A 23373-nucleotide genomic window follows, 5' to 3' on the forward strand; every position below is an offset into this window, starting at 1 on the left:
ATGTTATAGTCCACATGGCTTTCCAAAAACAAAGATGTGGCAGTCGTCTTTTGTGCCTAATCAAAAAGTTTTATTCTGCTACTATAACCACATGTGCAATTTACTACAGTCGACATCTTTGTTATCTCTCTGAAGATTTTTGCTTGTTATGGTGGATTATGTATGATCTTTGTTTCCACGAGAGAAGTAATGTTTTAAATACAGTTCAACTTTACATGATGGGTTTTCAACATTAACTTACCTTTGTTCATTGCTTTTCACAACAACATTGTTTTTCCCTTGATGATCCTCAAGTATTTATTACTTGTAAAAAATGATCACAGGAACTATAATACACTTTATTATTTAGCTGGTATATATAGTTCTAGCTTCTTTTTCTTTGCCAAGTTGCATTCTGTGTAATCTTTCTTCGCAATACAGAAAATGGAGCCTGCCAAGTTGCATTCTATGTAATCTTCCTACGTAATGTGGAAAATGGAGCCTTTTAAGTGTGAGATTATCTCCCTGCTTAGTATGTGTACTGAAACGGCGAAAAAACTGATGTGCTCAACAAAAGGCCTACCTCAATTTTGGATACAATTTGTAAAGTCTTAACTGGAAAGCAGTAACATAGTTCCAGAGCTTCTGGTATATATACAAGAAGTATTGATAGTGGTAAGTTAGATGTACTAAGTCCAATATCCTTGCATGATTTTGAGATGTTTCTCAAGCAGTTTGGGGTTATGGTTACTGCAATGGACAATCAATTTGGGGGTTATGTTTCTCAAGCACTTTGCACTTAGCATGTTAACCATAAGAACAAAGAATGAAAAGGAGTGTCAAATTGATTGTCGATTCAGTTGCCACAGTAGAATCCTATACTAAAAACTCAATATGTTGCAATGAAATAATTGGTGGTTTATTAATATATTGAATAAGAATGTCATCCAAACTTACATGCATGTTTGTAGCTTCAGTAAACAACAATATACTACTATATGTTGCATCTGCATTTATGTGAAAGGAACAAAATATGCACCACATCAGTTGTACCATGATAAGTGCCAAGTTTCGAGTGCGGCGTTTCTGCTCCCGGGCTTAGCTGCACCAGCGCTGACGAAAAAAATCAAAACGAATACTAGAAAAATTCAAAACTTTCCAAATTTTTTTGGGTGGTAGATAATTTGATGCGTGAGGTTCGCTGCAAATTTCAACTCGTTGAGTAGCTCTCTGCAAAAAAGACAAAATCGGGTCTGTAAAAAAGTTTACTGTTCACGCACTGTTTTGACCCGATTTGTCTTTTTTGCCGGGAGCTGCTCAGATATTCAAATGAGTTGAAATTTGGAGTAGACCTCACGCATCAAATTATCTACCACGTAATTTTTTTTGGATTTGTGTGAATTTTTCTAGTATTTGTTTTGAATTTTTTCTGACCGGGAGCAGATGAGGCTGGGCACCGATTTGGATTTTCGCCATGTTTCGAACATTATTCCTTTGAATATCTCTCTGCTTAGTTTACTCCATACGGATACAACAATGCTAACCCTGGCCTCAAATCATCCCACAACTAATTGACTTTATTAATGTCATAATCATTGCTTCGTCCATGCTAAATTACATATCCCACTTTGTCTATTCCGAGCAGACAGTAAATTTAAATTATCTATGTTACTATGCAGATTACTGACACTAACAAAGGGTATATGCCATTTTACCCTGACTCTTCTTACCCCTAATCTCACATGCAGTGAGTGGAGTGATAGGGACATTATCTTTTCTATTAAAAAAGAAAAGGACAGACAGGGATATTGCTCTATCTCTTCCACCTAGCTACTCCCTCCGTTCCGAAATAGATGACTCAACTTTGTACTAACTTTAGTACAAAGTTGAGTCATCTATTTTGGAACGGAGGGAGTATCTCCGAAGCGTGTGCGTGCGTGGGTCCTCACTCCAAACAAACAAACATACTCACAATTAGATAATATAATTTTGCCAGATGCAGAGGCCGGAGGTCTTCCTCCTTTTTAAAATAAAGATAATGTGATTAGCTTTTACAAGACAAACAATCCTTTTACTATATCTTGCGTACTAGCACAGTTTCGAAATCTAATTTCGAATAATTAACTGCGAATGGCTCAGTTGTAAAGATCAAATATGGCGTTCTAATAGCTACACTTTTGTACTCGGCCCACAGGCCTCCATCCAGAGAACGACTTGCAGTTAGGCAAATTAAAAATCGAATAGCAACCCATAGATATCACCGAACCACAGATTGTCCATTTGTGTGCATGAAAGTGAGAATGACTGTACATGTAAATGTATCTCCTCTACTACACGGCCGACCTGTCAGGTTGCACCCAAGTCCCTAAGCCTATATATTATACATACACCTACCTTCTTCAACACACACAGCTTTTTAAGTTCTTCTCTCAGAATATTTACAGGGAGACAGCACTAGGCTATTCATAATATCACTCTGTGTCGAATATCCAATTTAACCATGGGTACGGGGCCTGCACGCGCCATCCAAGTCCAACCGCGCGGTGGTGGAGTCTTTGTATGTCTCGCTCGCTCGTGGCGACGCAGCGGCAGTCACATCCCTGCTGGCGGCGGACCTGGACTGGTGGTTTCACGGCCCGCGTCGGTGCCAGCACATGCGCCGCCTACTGACCGGCGAGGCCAAGGGGGGCGTGGCCTTCCGGTTCGCGCCGGCACGAGTTGCAGAGGTTAGCAACGCCACCGAAGGCGGCGACCAGTGGGTGGTGGCGGAAGGGTGGGCCGGCCAGCACGACTATTGGGTGCATGCATGGTGCCTCCGCTCTCGCATCATCACCAGCTTTCGCGAGTACTTCAACACGTCTGTCACCGTCCGAAAGCTGGGCCGGCCAGCTAAGGAGGACGTGGTGTGGGCCATCTGGGAGAGCCAATTGCCTAGGCCCAGGTGCCGCTCCATGCCAGGCCTAGTGCTTGCCATATGACTCTGCGAAGTTTGTATATGATGTACATATTTCGTAAAAGAAAATATGTTATTGTTTATTACTCTTACCATGTGGAAGTTGATTTTGGCCAAGCAAGACGTTGTACAGATGATGAAAAATATGTTTTTTCCTTTTGAGAATTAGTCTTCTTACTTGCTAGCACGTATTTTTTGAATGAGTGCAAATCTAAAACAGATACACTAGATTTAGGACCAATTTCATCATATTTCTCCTGGAGGTATAGTTTTATGACACTTTTTTTTCATTCCTTCAAGAGGTCTGTAACCCAACAGGCCACCCACACAATTTGAAGAAAGCAACACGTGCAAATCAAAATTCAAAACTGAGCAAGACTGCATAGGACATGCAGTAAACGACTTGAAAATAATAGGACCTAGATTTGTAGTTTGGGAAATTTGGCCTAATTAGACACCTAAAAAAATCTACGTTCGATTTTACTATTTTTGAGTCTTCATGAAAAGAAAGGGAAAGATAAGAGGAAGAGCAAATACAAAAATTCGACCTAAAAAGGCGCATGATGTTTGGGCTCCGTCACCCAGTATTTTGTGTGGCCCAATCTTTTGCAAATCACTCAATAAGTCTCACGCCGCTTTCATCAGCTGACTAAGATCCACTTCCATAGTGGAAGTGGATCCTCTGACATACAAGAGGGAACTCAGGGTGCTACAGCACCATCCTTGAGTAAAACAGAGGAGGCAAGTTAGAGACCTGGCACTTCTCAGGAATTACTGTAGATTGCAGATCACTGTACACAAATTATTGTTGTAAATCGTTGTATTAGAGCACTGTTCATAGAACTTCAGAGAAGGAAAGTCAGGTTACTGTAGCTCCCTGACTTCCCTTAGCAAGTCAGAGGATCCACTTCCGTAGGGAACTGGATCTTCCGTAGGCTACCTGCCAACCTATGCTCTCACCGTCTTTGTGCTCAGTTTACTACATTATCTACTACTCCCTTCATTCCATAATGTAGTGCGTCTGCGCTCTTCGAGATTTAAGTTTGGTCATAAGTCTGTACTTCATATGAATACAACGTCTATTTTTGCCCATGCAAGCAGTGACTCTGGAGGTGATTGAAAACCTAGGCCAAAAAGCCTCTATCTCTTATCGCCCTTCCATCAAAGGCGAAGGGAGTAGGGGTGCACCTTGGCGACGCTCTCCGCAAACAAGGACACGGAGTATGTAGGTGTTGGAGTGGTGGCAATAGCGCATGGCATTACATCGCAGTGGAATAGACGTGGCCGTGTGCAGCTTCCTGCACCTAGGGGGCGAGGTGGTGCGTGGAGACGAATGACCGGTATGCAGTAGTTCTAGATCTGGCTGGTTTTCCCAGATTTGAAGCCCATCGCAGAAGACCTAGTGGATACTGGTTGTGGGCGGGGTGCACAATGTGGCCTCAATGATAACCCCGGCCTCACATCATCACACGACTAATTTACCTTATAAATATCAATCATCGCTGCTTCGTCCTTGCTAAATTACATATCCCCACTTTGTCAATTACTCACTAAAGCAGACAGTAAACTTTAATTATCTGTGTTACTATAACGAAGGGTATATATGCATGCATGGCATATGCAGTAGGTAGAGTGATAGGGACATTGTTTTTATTCAAAAAGACAAAGACAGACAGGGGTATTGTTCTGTTTCTTCCACCTAGCTAGCGCCGAAGCGTGTGTCCTCACTCCAAACAAATAAACATTTTCTCAGGACCATATAATTAATAAATATAGAAAGTAGCTTTTTATAACACATACGCACCATTTTTTTATATCTTGCGTGCTGGTGCAATTTTGAAATCAATTCTGAATAATTAACTTCAAATGGCTCAATTGTAAAGATCAAATATGGCGTTCTAATAGCTACACTTTTCTGTACTCGTCCCACAAGCCTCCGTCTAGACAACGACTTGCAGTTAGGCAAATTAAAAATCAAATAGCAACTCATGGGTATCACTACACGGCCATCATGAAAACGAGAATAGGTATACACTACACGGCCGGCTTGTCAGGTTGCACCCTACCAGACTATATATACATACACCTACCTTCGTCTTCAACTCACTCAGCTTTCTCAAGTTCTTATCTCAAGTATTCACAGGACACTGTGTCCGTAATCTGTACTGGAGTACTAGGCTACTCAATTTGCAGTTTGCACTTTTGCACTCACTCGACCATCCAATTTAACCATGGGCATGCACGCGGTCCAAGTCCAATAGCATGGTGGTGGAGTTCCTCTATGCCTCGCTTGCGCGCGGCGATGCGGCGGCCGTGGCCGCTCTGCTGGTGGCGGACCTGGTGTTTTCACGGGCCGTGTAGGTGCCAGCACATGCGGCGCCTACTGACCGGCGAAGCGAAGGGGGCGTTCGCGTTCCGGTTCGCGCCAGCAAGGGTTGAGAAGTTGGTGGCGCCGCCGAAGGCGACGAGCAGTGGGTGGTGGCGGAAGGCTGGGCGGGCGAGCATGACTATTGGGTGCATGCATGGTGCCTCCGTGCTGGCGTCATCACCAGCTTTCGTGAGTACTTCAACACGTCTGTCACGATTCGAAAGTTGGGCCGGCCAGCTAAGGAGGACGTGGTGTGGGCCATCTGGGAGAGTCAGTCGCCCAGACCCAGGGGCCGCTCCATGCCATGCCTAGTGCTTGCCATATGACACCGCGAAGTCTTGTATATGATGTACATAGTTTGTAAAAAATATATGATTTTGTTTTTACTCTGACAACGGGAAATTTGATTTTGGCCAAGATATTGTACAAATGATGTATAATATGGTTTTTCTTTTGAGAATTAGTCTTCTTACTTGCTAGCATGTGTGTTTTGAATGAGTGCGAATGTCAAGCAGTTATACTAGTTTTACGTCACATTTCTTCAATTCTCCTAGAGGTCCTGTTTTATGACACTTTTTTTTTCGAGAGGTCTGTAACCCAAGCGGCCACCCGCAAAATTGAAGAAAGCAACAGGGTATACGGCATTAGGAGAAATAACTATTTGGGTGGTTAACTTGCCAGTTGCCACGCGTGAAAATCACAGCTGAGCAGGGTTGCATAGGACATGCAGTAAACGACTTGACAATATTTTGACGACCTAGATTTGTAGTTTTGGAGAATTTGGCCTAATTTGACACTTTCAAAAAAAGAATAAGGTTGTACAATGCATTTTCTAGTATTTTTGAGTCTCCATGAAAAGAAAGGGAAAGATAAAAGGAGGAAGAGCAAATACAAAAGTTGGACAAAAAAAAGGCACATGTTGTTTGGGCTGCGTGGCCCAGCTTTTTCTGCCAACCTATCCTCTCACCATCTTTTCTTCTTAATTAACTAGCAAAGTGGCCCGCTCGATACGCGGGCTAGCATTTCATAAAGTTAAATGGTGAAAGCATATTATTTGATTTTTCAGAAGAAAAACTGAAACCAAATGTGATGGCATTTTCAAATGTAAGACTACTTCAAACATAGTTTAATCTTCGACATGTTCTGGTTTTTATTGATATATAAATATATGTGTTACCCCTTCATCATTTACTTCCTAAGTATGCATGTCATACTAAATATTTTATGATCACTCGCGTTGTTTAAATAATGTTTGTATTATTTTTCTATCTTTTTACCATGCTGCTTAGCTATATATTTTTCTGCAAACATAAATTTAATAGTTGTCATAGTGTTAGTGTAGTTATAGGTACATTTTCTAACGCCATGCATAATTCACATATTTATTTTAGTGATTTAGTTTATTTATGTACTATACATATCCTGTAAAACTTTCTCGACACGTGCACTCTGCAGTACCATTGGTAGCTTATATTTTCACGTTACATTATTTGCTTTCACAATGACCATTTTCTAGAAAGAAATAGTGTGTACTTTCTTTGGAGAAAAATATAATTATCCATACTACTACATGTACAAAACGTCATCTGTTTTTGGGTCTCACCAGTCTGATTCTTCACTTTCCACATTATGTAGTCTTCTCGACTTCTCAGTTCTTCTAGCATGTTTTTTTTAGCCAGAGACTCTATACCAATTGTTCGATTGTAATTTTCATTAAAAGCAATTAAAAGTGTATGTACAAAAGGGATCAAAAAGAAAGGAGATGGCAAGCCCATCTAACTCAAGGATCTTTCGGAGTACAAACGTGTGGCAATGCAGTCTTGAAAAACTTGAAGGAGCTAGTGCCTAATTCTATGATGTAGCAACTGTAAATCTTTCTTGCGTAGCAGCTTCCATTATGTGGTGATGGATTAATATGCTTAAAGATCTTGTTGTTCCCTTGCATCCAAATATGCCAGCAACTCATAATGACAATGTTCATGGCCACTCCATTTGGTAATTCATTCAAAGCCAGCATGATTTCCTGAATGACAGATCTGTCCCTCTTCTTATTAGGAGTGATCAGGTGCCAGCATTGTAGAGCAAATGAGCAGTCCAAAAAGAGGTGCAATGTGGTCTCAATTTGCTCATTACATAGCACACATTGGTAGGAGGGGAGGTGAAATGATTTCCTGAGAAGCAGACTTCTTGTGCTGAGCCTATCTTGGATCAGAAACCAACAGTAAAATTTGGTATCGCTGAATCACTGCTGATTTCCAAATCTTCTTAAATATGGGGTGTGCCACCTCTCCTTGAATTAGAACTCTGTAATGTTTGGCAGCAGAAAAGGTTGCAGAATTTCAATAGTAGCTCCATATATACTAGCTAGCTAGGTGTGAGAGTTATGTGAGCTAATGTTAATTGAACTTGTTGGAACTGGCCAAAAGCTTGGGTAGAGAGTGACCTGTGAAAGATCTCTTGGAGATTATCAGTCTCAGAAACTTGCTGAACTAAGGACAAACTGCTAAGGGAAAAAGAGAAATGGTTAGGGTATTGTAGCTTAAGAGGTGTTGTATTCCACTTATCATACCAGAATAGATTTTTCTTTATGACACATCATATGTTCTAGAGTGACAGTTGCCTATGTCATAACATGAGGAATATAAGTTCGTGTGATAATTAAATGGTTGGCTGTTGCCTGATAGTAAATCAGTACATAAATTTTTAATACGTCATAATTTAATGATTCATGTCTAGAACTAAAATTGTGTTCTTCTCATGTGCATGAGCACTTAGTGCACATAGCCAGACCTCAGGTCGCAAGCTAGTCCATGGCCAATATGCAGGTTGTACAACCACAAAAAGAAAATGCAGTGTTGTATCTACGAAACTACTACGCGGACGACAGTTGCCAAGTGAACTTTGCATGATGGAGGATTGGACGGTGCTGTCCAGGTTTGCAGTACGCACAGACGGCTTGATGTGCTGCATCATCCCAAAATTGTTCGGAAATTGCCATGTGTATAGCATCGTTCTTGTATCTATTAACACAAAGAATCGATCACGTGAAAAGTATAATATTTGTTTTTTTATTGTTTGATTCCAAGTTGCCGAAAACATGACCATTGAATCTGATAAATGAATCTTTATTTTCCTTTACTACAACAACTTCCTATAGTGTAGTATATTATATAGCAGAAATACAACGACAGCAATCATTCCAGTACAACTTAAATTTGTCTGCATTACTATCTCCTATCGTTGTGTGATTACAATTTGTACGCGCAGTTTGTCATGGCAGATAAATCAGTAAAAAAAGGACAAATTTTGGTTGACACGATGATGATATTTCACCCTGTTACCTGGTATTGTATCTTACAGAAATAGAATGGCATTCCAGAAACACTAAAAGCTAAATTTGTAAGCATCATTCTTCTGGACAGATATACTCTGAAAGAAAAAACAAAAACTAAAATGGGAAACGTATATGAGTTGAACATTATTATAGTCGAAAGGCATGCTTCATAACCAATAATCCCTGATAAAATCAAATAGCAATATGTAAGCAATAATTATCTATATGTTAGCATTCACCTTTAAGAAATTAATATCTCATCTTCAGTACTTGCATGCTAAGCCAAGCAACAGCGTTGTCTAGGTGGAAATAACTGGTCAGTTGATGGTGTAAATCATCAAATATGGGGTGCGTTAACGTATTTCATGCCTAGAGAAGGATCTAGTTCCTAAGGATCATTAAACATCATGACAACCATGATTACGTTGACTATGATAGCCGGGGGTCCCACTTATAAAAACAGGAGTCTGTAACGGACCTTATGGACAAATTTATTCACCCTTAATGTGTAAAGCATGTACAGCCCCCTTTTACGAATAAAATATTCGGAATCAGCGAAAAATGTCTGAAAACAAAACATAATGCAATTGATGGTGCTTGAAAGTTGTCCTGGTAGGATCCTATCCAGCAAAATGTAGATATCAAGCATTGTAATTTGAAGACTTATCTTTTTTATGGAGAATTACAGGGATCTTTACTGCACAAATTTTCTTATAGTGCAGGGGTGTTTACTCTTTCAACATCTTGCATTTACAAAAAAATATCTTGGCAAACTACATATAATTTTGTGAAGTGCAAGGGAAAAATCATGAGTATCACGCACTACAAATCTTCATATGCCAATCAATTTTACTTATCTGAAGAAAATGTTTTGATTACTCCATGTTGGAAAGTGCAACTTACCAGTACCAGCGAACTGAATGCTACGTAGGCATGGTTTTTGTAGAGAAGTAAGTGGCAGCAAGTTCCTTGGTAAGGCGAGAAGTTGAGAGGAACAATCTGCCGTAGTTACTGTGGATAGCTTTTAGGCTAGGAGTGAAGCTAGTTGTGCACGTTTTGTGCAGCTCCATATGGTCGGTTGTATGTGCATGCACTCTTCCTTTGTAACTCGAAGCAATCAGCTTCAAACTTGTAGTGTACGTGAGCTACTCCAGTGCTAATGTACGTGCGTGTGTTTGTAGATTGCACTGCATGTAATATGCTGCAACTTCTTTTGTTTTCCTCTATTCAAGACTTTGATTATAGCAGCCCACACATATAGTTGTTATCTGATCTTCTACATTGGTTCTGGGGGAGCTAGCTACCCTATAATTTAGCTAACAACATTCATGCCTGATAACACGTTTGACTGAATACGTACACGCACCTGAAATTTCAAATCTTGTGGTTAGATGACTGAGATTCCTTCCAAGCAACCGAAAAAACCACTCAAATCATCCTGGTTCAGTGATGAATTTAACACTTGATGAATGGAGCAGAAATCATTTTACCTCCAATCCGCGGCAGCCTGCACTTACTCGGCGGCTGTGAGATCGGCTTGAGTCCAGCAAATACACCCCATCCTCCGCTACATCTACCATGATGAGAATAATTCATTAATTGACCGAAAATAGAAGCTCGATTGATGCATGGTCAGAACCTAAAATCTGAGGCGATTAGAAGGTTAAAAAAGAAAGAGATTAGAAGAGAGACTGGATTGGGTTGGCCGCCCTTTTCTAAGATCGGTTACAGAGTTTGATGGATCTAGGACGACATGAAAAGTCGATATAAAAGGATTAAGGAGAGGCTGGACTGGATCATCGCTATTTATCACATCCTCAACAACATCGTGGGGATCTGGAAAATAATGGCACCAATAATTACAATCGGTGGAGCAAGGAAAGATGAAATACATGTACGTACCTCTCTTATCAGCACATAATCCATCGGAGAATGGATTCAGGCTTCCGGGCGCAATCCCATCGATGTGAGAACCTGGGCCGCCGCGAGGAAACCCTAGCGCCAGGACGTGAGCGCTGAGCGGTGCCTCTCTTTGCAGTACGATTTTGACAAAACGATTGGTTACCCATTAATCCTAGGTATTTTTTTGTAATTAGCTAAGAATATGGTGAAACGTTTTGTTCTTTATTATAATGGCAGTGGTGGGTAATTTTTTTACATAAGTCTAATCTAATGGCTATATAATTTTAGTCAGTAAAACAAACGGTCAGATGTTTCTAATTATTGTGGTAATTTCTAGGCTATTTATCTTTTTCTGATGAGGCCATTAAGCGCTTTTTATATATAATAGATTTACTGTCTACTACTCCCTCCGTAAACTAATATAAAAACGTTTAGAATACTAAAGTAGTGATGTAAACGCTCTTATATTAGTTTACAGAAGGAGTACTTCCATACGAATGCAACATCTACTTTTGCTTGTGCGGGTGACTCCGGAGGCGACTCAAAAACAAAAGGCTCTATCTCTTATCGCCTCCGGCAGTCGGCCATGGCGGCACCACCCTTCCATCAAAGGCGAAGGGAGTAGGGGTGCACCTTGTGACGCTCACTGCAAACAAGCACGCTAATTAAATATGGAGGTGTTGGAGTGGCGGCGATAGCGCATGGCATTGCATCAAGGTGGAATAGACGCGACCGTGTGTAGCTTCATGCACCTGGGAAGGGGAGCAACTTCATACCTTATTGGGCTGCTGGTTGTTGCAAGCCTAAGCTTGTTCCTCACATGTATGTATGCATGTATACGCTGCGAAAATTCTTTTTGGTGACCGAGCTCCAACGAGGCTGTTTTTGAAAAATTCAAAATTCATCAAATTTCATATTTTTACATTTCAAAAATTTTGAAAAAAATATAGCTATACATAGAGGCATAATACACAAGTGTGTAAATTTTCAAGACGAAATACGTTGAAGTGGGGACTGTGCAAAAAGGACAAATCTAGGGCTATTTAACACATGACACTATTCATTCTCCCAGGCCCTGAATTTGTCTTTTTTGTACGGATCACATTTAAATATATTTCATCCTGAAATTTTACACACATACGCATACCATCCTTGTTTACTAGTAAAAAATTCATTTTTTTTAAACTGAAAAGTTTAAACTTAATTTTTTTTTCAAAAAAGAGGCCTTCATGGAGATCGAGAGCCAAAACGCCTCACTCGTATGCGCAACCATCAGTTGCGACAGTTCATCCTTCGTCGAATTAGGAGGAACAAGCTTCGGCTTGCAACAACTGGCAACCCAATAAGGTCGGAGCCAACTACTGTGTCGACCGTCACATCATTGCCCATCCAGTACGGAGCGTTTCAGATTTTACCTTGATTTTTGTTTCTTGTGTACTGAAATCATTAAGGCTCAGTAAGCTTTTCAGTCTCCCTCGATCGCGCCTATAAAAGCACACGCATCAAACCGAGGAGATCTCCAAACCAAGAGGCGATCACAATCACTTGGCAGACATGGATACTAGGACGGCAGCTATGCTCGTGCTGACGCTCGTCCTCAACGAGCACGTTGTCCAAGCTAGAGTCCTCCACCCGAAGACCAGCCCACTAGCCCCGGCCGCTCTCCACCGGTGGCGACGCCTCTACTGGCAACGACGCCGGCAACGTCCATCCTCCTCAGGCCACACCGATGAGCCCAGAGGCTGAGGGCATGGACCTTTTCAGCGGCGGTGGCGCCTCCGCCGAGAACTTCAAGCTTCGACTACCGAGCCCGACCAGGCCACTGCGCCTCCCATTCATCAGCGCCGGTGCCAGCCTTCGCAAGAAGGCGGGGCATGGCAAGGTGCCAGCTCTAGCACCGACGTCGTCATCCTGGGCTCCGCCGGCGCATCCGACAGCTGCCTCGTCTCCCCCACCTCCGGCTTGGTCCATTACGCTTCCTCCCCCCTCGTCGACCCCGGCGGTCGACGCCCACGCAACGAAGCAAAACAGATCAAGGAAGGAGGCAATAGGAACTGTGGTCAAGGATATTCTGGAGATCGTCGCTCTTCTCGTTTGTGTGGCCATTGTGATGATATTCGTCATGGCCGGCATCTTCTCGTTTGGCCGGCATCTATTTGCTAGCATATCTTCTGTTTGTTAGTGATAGCTCAATGAATAAGAGCACAACAACACTGGCGAAGCTACATGCAAACCTGGGGGGCATGCCCCCCCCCCCCCCCCCCCCCCACAAAGCTTCGTATTTTCTATTTTGTCCCCCTGGCATCCTGCGCTAGCTCCGCCACAGGGAGCAAGGTGGTGCGTGAAGACAGATGACTGGTCTGCAGTGGTTCTCGATCTGGTGGGTCTTCCTCGAATTTGAAGCCCTACTATAGCGCAGAAGAACCGGTGGCTACTGGCTGCTAACGGGGTGTGCAATGTTGTCTCCTCGATGTTGAGTATCGTGATTAGATTGGAAACATAGAATAGACTAGGAAGTATTCCATCTTGTCCTTACTTCAAAAAGATCATGCATTCCTATATATATGCCCACGAGGCTCAAGTAATAAACATCGATTCTACCAATCCCTCTCTATTCCTTCTACATGATATCAGCCTAACCGATCCAAACCCTAGCCGCCACCCGCCACTTCCGCCCCGCGCCACCCCGGGGCGGTCGGTCTTCATGATCACCACCGAGGGCCGCGCCACCCGTACGTACGTAGGGTTTATCCGCCAATCCAGTTGATCGGCTGCCCTAGAGAGTCTTTTTCCTGATCTTTCGATCTAGTTTTTTCTCTCTCACCGATCGCATTGATCGACATTTTTTTTTTTGATTTCCCGATCTAAAATCGGTTTGCATCGCTCGCCGCCATTTGTCATCTTCAACATGCACCTTCTTCTCCAACAACAGCCTAGCCGACACCAGCCGCCGCGCTCCTACGTTGGCCCGCACCGCGTCGCCCATGGCTCAATGCCTCAATCTCACGTCCTACGAGCGTGTTTGTTGCAGCGCATCGCGTGCGCAAGTGCAGCGCTAGCCCGGCTTGAGCCATGGCCGCTCATGCATCTGCATGGCACCACGTGCTGGCCTGATTGCATGTAGGTGCTCATGGCACCTGTGCTAGTCTGGTTGCACCTAAGTGTTGTGCATGTATCAAATGGCCTAGCTACGTGTCACGTCCGGCTGCATCACATTGGGTGGCTGAGCGGACACTTCGATTTCACGCGTAATCGGGTTGATCATCCGAGCGTCTACGATTCAGTACCGCCGTTGTGGAGGCGCGCGCCTTCACCGATCAAGCAATGGGTTGCAGCTGCGTTGTCCTTTCGGACTGCACTGTCGCCGCCTCAAGGATCTCTTCATGTCTACATTGACCCGCATGCTGCGGCTACGTTGTCCTTTCGGGTCCTAGTGCCACGGCTCGCGGTCCACCGCCGCCCCAAGGCCGTTCGCTCCAGACCGTCCATGTGGCTGCACTGACCCTCGGGCTCCCGCTGCATCACCCCATCAGGTCGTAGCGAGCATGACACACGGTCCCTGCCGCCGCCCCGTGGTTGCACTGACCTGCGCGCTTCCGCTGCGTCGCCCATTCGGACCGTATTGCCGCCCTGAGGATCCCCGTGGCTTCATCGACCCTCGCGTTGCCGCTGCATCGCCCCATCAGGCCGTAGCGAGCGTGGCAGCGGTCCCTGCCGCCGCAGTCGCCCCAACCCGCGCGTTGCCTGTGCGTCGCCTTTCGGTCCATAGCGCCGCGGCACGCGGTCAACTTCGCCGTCTACGCGCGTCGACTTCAGTGTGGTATGCGCCACGCTGCCTTCCTAGGCGCGGGAATGCTACCGTCCGCACTGGTCTTCATCATGTTGTTGTGTTCTTTCTCGCCTACTTCGACCACCCAGCAACAACATTGGTGGTGTTGTTTTCCTACCTGTAGGCATCACCGAGGAGATCTGACACAATACTTCCCTTGTGATCTAATCTTCGGGCGAAAACTGAGATCCACCTTGTCGGATCGGCGAGGGGGGCCTTGGCATTTTTACTTAGTTCGAAGTATTGTTTTGTGTTGTTGTTGTTGTTGGTCGGGTGCTGGCGGTGGCAGGGTGATCGTGGAATTGCGATGGCACCTCCGCCTGGTACCATACATTGTGCCGGCGACGGCAATCATCAGGACCACACTTGAAACTAAGGTAATTTTAGAAAAGTCATGTTAGCCGTCCTCTGGGAACTGGGGCAACACATGTTTTGCCCTCCTCGGATATATCTTCTCAATCCAATATCGACGAGGTTGAAGAACATGCTTGTGGCAGACTGGCTCAATGCGACGACAGGGGGTGCTTGTTGGTGATGTCATAGCAAAATCGAATTTGTTCCGTCACGTGTGTGATGCGTGATGTACGATGCCAATGTGATCGTCTACGATGTTATGTCATGTTTAATCGGCTTTACCAGCATTTCCGTATGCCTTGTGATGCTGGAGACAGGTAGATGTCGCTTGCCCTTTATACATCCCCGAGGGGGGGAGGATCGAGGGCAGGTGGCCCCTTCTTCCCCTTCTCCTTCCGATGTTGCGCCACGGTTGAGGACCGAGGTGGAGGGGTCTTCGTTGCCGATCGGCGACGTACCGATGTTGAGATGGAGACTGGGGCAGGAGGCCCCAGTTCCTTCCTCTCCTGCGGTGGTTAGGGCGACCACGCCTGTGGCGTCTGTTGGCTTCTAGGGCCGGCAGTCACCTGTTCCGCCGCAGGGGTTGTTCCAGCCGACGTCGACGTTCGTGGGTGCATCACCCGCCGGCGTGACAGCTGGTCTTGGAGAGGAGCGGGGGCAGGCGGCCCCTGTTCTCACCTCCCCTTGCCAGCCTATGGGCGGGCCGACGACTGAGCTGTCCGCGTCAGGTGGGAAGCGTGGGCAGATGGCCCAGCGCTCTCCCCCTCTGCGCTCGCTGGGGCCGGGGCCGGTGCCGGCGGCGGGTCCTGGGGCATCTCTAAATCCGCGCGGTGGGGGTGGGGCGGGAGGCCTTACCCCTGTCGAGGCCACTAGGGAGGAGGTCATAGCTTTTGGAGGTATCTCGGATCCTGTTTCTGAGGGGCGGCGGATGAGCTGTCGCATTCAAGACCAGCCGGATGTTGATGACATGCAGCTGAGGTGCGCCAGGAGGGCGGCCAAGCTTCGTGATATTGAGGTCACTACTGGTATGTCAGTCAACACTTCCAATTCTATTCACCATTTTTCTGATGATGAGATTATTCATAATGCAAATCAGCTAGGAGTTTCACTAGGTAGTAATGATAATGAAATCTCGCATTCAGTTAATGACCTCTTGGATCTTGAAGCGGATCGTGCTTTGGATATGATTCGCAACTTAGCAGCTGTTAAACCTATGAACGATTCCGACATTGCTCAGTTGGGAGTCAGGGCGTTAGATACGCTTTGTGCAGATATTGCCCCTCCCCCCTGAGACCGAGGAGGAGGAACATTCTTTACCTCTTGGGGATAGTGAACCTATAGAGGATCCTTGTGGTAGACCCAATGAACCCGGTTGTGAGGACCGAGTGGAGGACTTAGCTAAGCCTAAACGCAAGTGGAAACGCAAAATTTACCCAACGTCGGCGGTGCGTAGAAGTGCTAGGAACCGGATGACCAAAAAAATTCATGATGAGTTATGAGAGGAATTTTTTGGAATAGCAGAGGTCTGAGGGACTTGGCTAAAAGAAGATTTCTAGCAGAGGCTTCTATCGAACATAGGTTGGATTTTATTGCCCTTTCTGAAACAGGAAGAGGCAATTTTTCCCCTCAATTCCTAAATACGTTGTCGGGAGGTGTCGATTATGATTGGCACTGTCTTCCCCCGAGAGGAAGATCAGGTGGGATCTTACTTGGGGTTAGATGCGAGATGTTGGAAGTCCGAAGTGTGGTCATGGGAGATTTTGCCGTCAAGTTTCGGGTTAGGTCGAAGGTCGACGGGTTTAATTGGGCCCTGGTGGCGGTGTATGGGGCCACACAGCCAGAACTCAAACGAGATTTTTTTTGGTGGATCTAGTCCGTATTTGCTGGTCTGAGCAGCTTCCAATCTTAGTGGGGGTGATTTCAATATCATTAGAAGGAGAGACGAAAAGAACAATGATAATTTTGATGGCAGATGGTCGTTTATGTTTAACACCATTATTGAAAACTTGGATCTGAGAGAGATAGAGCTTTCGGGAAGAAAATTCACTTGGGCTAATACTTTGCCAACCCCTACGTTTGAGAAGTGCTACCTCTTGAGCACTGCGTTGGTTTTCCCTTGAAGAGGAAAGGGTGATGCAGTAAAGCAGCGTAAGTATTTCCCTCAGTTCTTGAGAACCAAGGTATCAATCCAGTAGGAGGCCACGCACGAGTCCCTCGCACCTACACAAACAAACAAGAACCTCGCAACCAACGCGATAAAGGAGTTGTCAATCCCTTCACGGTCACTTACGAGAGTGAGATCTGATAGAGATGATAAGATAATATTTTTGGTATTTTTGTGATAAAGATGCAAAGTAAATAAAAGGCAATAGAAATAGCAAAGTATTGGAAGATTAATATGATGGAAAATAGACCCGGGGGCCATAGGTTTCACTAGTGGCTTCTCTCAAGATAGCATAAGTATTTGCAATGGGTAAACAAATTACTGTCGAGCAATTGATAGAATTGAGCATAGTTATGAGAATATCTGTTGGGGAACGTTGCAGAAAATAAAATTCTTCTACGCTTCACCTAGATCAATCTATGGAGTCATCTAGAAACGAGAGAGAGGAGTGCATCTACATACCCTTGTAGATCGCGAGCGGAAGCGTTCAAGAGAACGGGTTGATGGAGTCGTACTCGTCGTGATCCAAATGACCGATGACCGAGCGCCGAACGGACGGCACCTCCACGTTCAACACACGTAAGGTTGGGGAAGACGTCTCCTTCTTGATCCAGCAAGGGGGAAGAAGAGGTTGATGGAGATCCAGCAGCACGACGGCGTGGCGGTGGAAGCAGCGGGGATCTCGGCAGGGCTTCGCCAAGCTCAGCGAGAGGGAGAGGTGTTACGAGGGAAGAGGGAGGCGCCAGGGGCTAGGGGGGCGCTGGCCCCTCTAGATCCCATCTAGATGGGGGGGCGGCGGCCAAGGGGGGTGGCTTGCCCCCCAAGCCAAGTGGGGCGCCCCTACCCCCAGGGTTTCCAACCCTAGGCGCGGGGGAGGCCCAAGGGGGGCGCACCAGCCCACCAGGGGCTGGTTCCCCTCCCACTTCAGCCCATGGGGCCCTCCTAAATAGGTGGCCCCACCCGGTGGACCCCCGGGACCCTTCTGGTGGTCCCAGTACAATACCAGTGACCCCCGAAACTTTCCCGGTGGCTGAAACTGGACTTCCTATATACAATTCTTCACCTCCGGACCATTCCGGAACTCCTCATGGCGTCCGGGATCTCATCCGGGACTCCGAAAAACTTTTGGGTTATCGCATACTAATATCTCAATAACCCTAGCATCACCGAACCTTAAGTGTATAGACCCTACGGGTTCGGGAGACACGCAGACATGACTGAGATGACTCTCCGGTCAATAACCAACAGCGGGATCTGGATACCCATGTTGGCTCCCACATGCTCCTCGATGATCTCATCGGATGAACCACGATGTCAAGGATTCAAGTAATCCCGTATACAATTCCCTTTGTCAATCGGTACGTTACTTGCCCGAGATTCGATCGTCGGTATCCCAATACCTCGTTCAATCTCGTTACCGGCAAGTCACTTTACTCATACCGTAATGCATGATCCCGTGATCAACCACTTGGTCACATTGAGCTCATTATGATGATGCATTACCGAGTGGGCCCAGAGATACCTCTCCATCATACGGAGTGACAAATCCTAGTCTCGATTCGTGCCAACCCAACAGACACTTTCGGGGATACCCGTAGTGCACCTTTATAGTCACCCAGTTACGTTGTGACGTTTGGTACACCCAAAGCACTCCTACGGTATCCAGGAGTTGCACAATCTCATGGTCTAAGGAAATGGTACTTGACATTTGGAAAAGCTCTAGCAAACGAACTACACGATCTTGTGTTATGCTTAGGATTGGGTCTTGTCCATCACATCATTTTCCTAATGATGTGATCCCGTTATCAATGAGATCTAATGTCCATAGTCAGGAAACCATGACTATCTATTGATCAACGAGCTAGTCAACTGGAGGCTCACTAGGGACGTGTTGTGGTCTATGTATTCACACATGTATTACGATTTCCGGATAACATAATTATAGCATGAATAATAGAAAATTACCATGAACAAGGAAATATAATAATAACCATTTTATTATTGCCTCTAGGGCATATTTCCAACAGTCTCCCACTTGCACTAGAGTCAATAATCTAGTTACATTGTGATGAATCGAACACCCATAGAGTTCTGGTGTTGATCATGTTTTGCTCTAGGGAGAGGCTTAGTCAATAGATCTGCTACATTCAGGTCCGTATGTACTTTACAAATATCTATGTCTCCATTTTGAACATTTTCACGAATGGAGTTGAAGCGACGCTTGATATGCCTGGTCTTCCTGTGAAACCTGGGCTCCTTGGCAAGGGCAATAGGTCCAATGTTGTTACAAAAGAGAGTCATCGGGCCCGACGCATTGGGAATGACTCCTAGGTAGGTAATGAAATCCTTCACCCAGATTGCTTCTTGTGCTGCCTTCGAGGCTGCCATGTACTCCGCTTCACATGTAGATCCCGCCACAACGCTTTGCTTGCAACTGCACCAGTTTACTGCCCCACCATTCAAAATAAACACGTATCCGGTTTGTGACTTAGAGTCATCCAGATCTGTGTCGAAGCTAGCATCGACGTAACCCTTTACGACGAGCTCTTTGTCACCTCCATAAATGAGAAACATATCCTTTGTCCTCTTCAGGTACTTCAGGATATTCTTGACTGATGTCCAGTGTTCCATGCCGGGATTACTTTGGTACCTTCCAACCAAACTTACGACAAGGTTTACATCAGGTCTGGTACACAGCATGGCATACATAATAGACCCTATGGCCGAGGCATAGGGGACGACACTCATCTTTTCTCTATCTTCTGTCGTGGTCGGGCATTGAGCCGTGCTCAATTGCACACCTTGCAATACAGGTTAGAACCCCTTCTTGGACTGATCCATATTGAACTTCTTCAATATCTTGTCAAGGTACGTACTTTGCGAAAGACCAATGAGGCGTCTCGGTCTATCTCTATAGATCTTGATGCCTAATATATAAGCAGCTTCTCCAAGGTCCTTCATTGAAAAACACTTGTTCAAGTAGGCCTTTATGCTTTCCAAGAATTATATATCATTTCCCATCAACAGTATGGCATCCACATATAATATGAGAAATGCTACGGAGCTCCCACTCACTTTCTTGTAAACACAGGCTTCTCCATAAGTCTGTGTAAACCCAAACGCTTTGATCATCTCATCAAATCAAATGTTCCAACTCCGAGATGCTTGCACCAGCCCATAGATTGAGCGTTGGAGCTTGCACACCTTGTTAGCATTCTTAGGATCGACAAAACCTTCCGGCTGCATCATATACAATTCTTCCTTAAGAAAGCCGTTAAGGAATGCCGTTTTGACGTCCATTTTCCATATCTCATAATCATAGAAGGCGGCAATTGCTAACATGATTCGGACGGACTTCAGCTTCGCTACGGGTGAGAAAGTCTCATCGTAGTCAACCCCTTGAACTTGTCGATAACCCTTAGCAACAAGTCGAGCCTTGTAGATGGTCACATTACCATCTGCGGCTGTCTTCTTCTTAAAGATCCATTTATTTTCTATGGCTCGCCGATCATCGGGCAAGTCAGTCAAAGTCCATACTTCGTTTTCATGCATGGATCCTATCTCGGATTTCATGGCTTCTAGCCATTTGTCGGAATCTGTGCCTGCCATTGCTTCTTCATAGTTCGAAGGTTCACCGTTGTCTAATAGCATGATTTCCAAGACAGGGTTTCCGTACCACTCTGGTGCGGAACGTGTCCTTGTGGACCTACGAAGTTCAGTAGGAGCTTGATTCGAAGTACCTTGATCATCATCATTAACTTCCTCTCTAGTCGGTGCATGCACCACAGGAACATTTTCCTGAGTTGTGCTACTTTCCGCTTCAAGAGGCACTACTTCATCAAGCTCTACTTTCCTCCCACTTACTTCTTTAGAGAGAAACTCTTTCTTCAGAAAGGACCCATTCTTGGCAATAAAGATCTTGCCTTCAGATCTGAGGTAGAAGGTATACCCAATAGTTTCTTTAGGGTATCCTATGAAGACGCATTTTTCCGACTTGGGTTCGAGCTTTTCAGGTTGAAGTTTCTTGACATAAGCATCGCATCCCCAAACTTTTAGAAACGACAGCTTAGGTTTCTTCCCAAACCATAATTCATACGGTGTCGTCTCAACGGATTTCGGCGGAGCCCTATTTAAAGTGAATGCGGCAGTCTCTAAAGCATAGCCCCAAAATGAGAGCGGTAGATCGGTAAGAGACATCATAGATCGCACCATATCTAATAGAGTGCGATTACGACGTTCGGACACACCATTTCGCTGAGGTGTTCCAGGCGGCGTGAGTTGTGAAACTATTCCACATTTCCTTAAGTGCGTGCCAAATTCATGACTCAAATATTCTCCCCCACGATCTGATCGTAAGAACTTGATTTTCCTGTCACGTTGATTCTCAACCTCACTCTGAAATTCCTTGAACTTTTCAAAGGTCTCAGACTTGTGTTTCATTAAGTAGACATACCCATATCTACTCAAGTCATCAGTGAGAGTGAGAACATAACGATAGCCACCACGAGCCTCAACACTCATTGGACCGCACACATCAGTATGAATGATTTCCAATAAGTTGGTTGCTCGCTCCATTGTTCCGAAGAATGGAGTCTTGGTCATTTTACCCATGAGGCATGGTTCGCACGTGTCAAATGATTCATAATCAAGAGACTCCAAAAGTCCATCTGCATGGAGCTTCTTCATGCGTTTGACACCTATATGACCAAGGGGGCAGTGCCACAAGTATGTGGGACTATCATTATCAACCTTACATCTTTTGGTATTCACCCTATGAATATGTGTAACATTACGCTCGAGATTCATTAAGAATAAACCATTCACCAGCGGGGCATGACCATAAAACATATCTCTCATATAAATAGAACAACCATTATTCTCGAATTTAAATGAGTAGCCATCTCGAATTAAACGAGATCCTGATACAATGTTCATGCTCAAAGCTGGCACTAAATAACAATTATTGAGGTTTAAAACTAACCCCGTAGGTAAATGTAGAGGTAGCGTGCCGACGGTGATCACATCGACCTTGGAACCATTCCCGACGCGCATTGTCACCTCGTCCTTCGCCTGTCTCCGCTTATTCCGCAGCTCCTGCTTTGAGTTACAAATATGAGCAACCGCACTGGTATCAAATACCCAGGAGCTACTACGAGTGCTGGTAAGGTACAAATCAATAATATGTATATCACATATACCTTTGGTGTTGCCAGCCTTCTTGTCCGCTAAGTACTTGGGGCAGTTCCGCTTCCAGTGACCACTTCCCTTGCAATAAAAGCACTCAGTCTCAGGCTTGGGTCCATTCTTTGGCTTCTTCCCGGCAACTGGCTTACCGGGCGCGGCAACTCCCTTGCCGTCCTTCTTGAAGTTCTTCTTACCCTTGCCTTTCTTGAACTTAGTGGTTTTATTCACCATCAACACTTGATGTTCCTTTTTGATCTCCACCTCCGCTGATTTTAGCATTGAATATACCTCAGGAATGGTCTTTTCCATCCCCTACATATTGAAGTTCATCACAAAGCTCTTGTAGCTCGGTGGAAGCGACTGAAGGATTCTGTCAATGACCGCGTCATCCGGGAGATTAACTCCCAGTTGAGTCAAGCGGTTGTGCAACCCAGACATTTTGAGTATATACTCACTGACAGAACTATTTTCCTCCATCTTACAACTGAAGAACTTGTCGGAGACTTCATATCTCTCGACCCGGGCATGAGCTTGGAAAACCATTTTCAGCTCTTCGAACATCTCATATGCTCCGTGTTGCTCAAAATGCTTTTGGATCCCTAGTTCTAAGTTGTAAAGCATGCCACACTGAACGAGGGAGTAACCATCAGCATGTGACTGCCAAGCGTTCATAACGTCTTGGTTCTCTGGGATGGGTGCTTCACCTAGCGGTGCTTCTAGGACATAATCTTTCTTGGCAGCTATGAGGATGATCCTCAGGTTCCGGACCCAGTCCGTATAGTTGCTGCCATCATTTTTCAGTTTGGTTTTCTCTAGGAATGCATTGAAGTTGAGGGCAATATTAGCGTGGGCCATTTGATCTACAAGACGTATTGTAAAGATGTTAGACTAAGTTCATGATAATTAAGTTCATCTAATCAAATTATTCAATGAAATCTCACTCAGACAGACATCCCTCTAGTCATCTAAGTGAAACATGATCCGAGTCAACTAGGCCGTGTCCGATCATCACGTGAGACGGACTAGTCATCATCGGTGAACATCTTCATGTTGATCGTATCTTCTATACGACTCATGCTCGACCTTTCGGTCTTCCGTGTTCCGATGCCATGTCTGTACATGCTAGGCTCGTCAAGTCAACCTAAGTGTATTGCGTGTGTAAATCTGGCTTACACCCGTTGTATTCGAATGTTAGAATTTATCACACCCGATCATCACGTGGTGCTTCGAAACAACGAACCTTCGCAACGGTGCACAGTTAGGGGGAACACTTTCTTGAAATTATTGCGAGGGATCATCTAATTTA

The 23373-nt window shown here is 45.0% G+C and overlaps 1 long non-coding RNA gene across 10 annotated transcripts; it reads right to left on the reverse strand.

The window, feature by feature from the left end:
* Positions 1-6985: 6985 nt before the first annotated feature.
* Positions 6986-10702, reverse strand: LOC123184651 (uncharacterized). 10 transcript variants are annotated; one of them, XR_006493031.1, is made up of 6 exons: positions 10537-10702; positions 10125-10207; positions 10001-10029; positions 8642-8729; positions 7744-7800; positions 6986-7604 (listed from the first exon to the last, which is right to left on the reverse strand). It is a non-coding gene; the product is annotated as an uncharacterized lncRNA (long non-coding RNA). The 10 variants fall into 10 exon arrangements; XR_006493035.1 differs by having other exon boundaries at positions 7744-7803; XR_006493034.1 differs by having other exon boundaries at positions 10001-10038.
* Between the last annotated feature and the right edge of the window lie 12671 nt (positions 10703-23373).

The sequence above is a fragment of the Triticum aestivum genome, chromosome 2A (assembly GCF_018294505.1).
Source record: "Triticum aestivum cultivar Chinese Spring chromosome 2A, IWGSC CS RefSeq v2.1, whole genome shotgun sequence".
NCBI classification, from domain to species: domain Eukaryota; kingdom Viridiplantae; phylum Streptophyta; class Magnoliopsida; order Poales; family Poaceae; genus Triticum; species Triticum aestivum.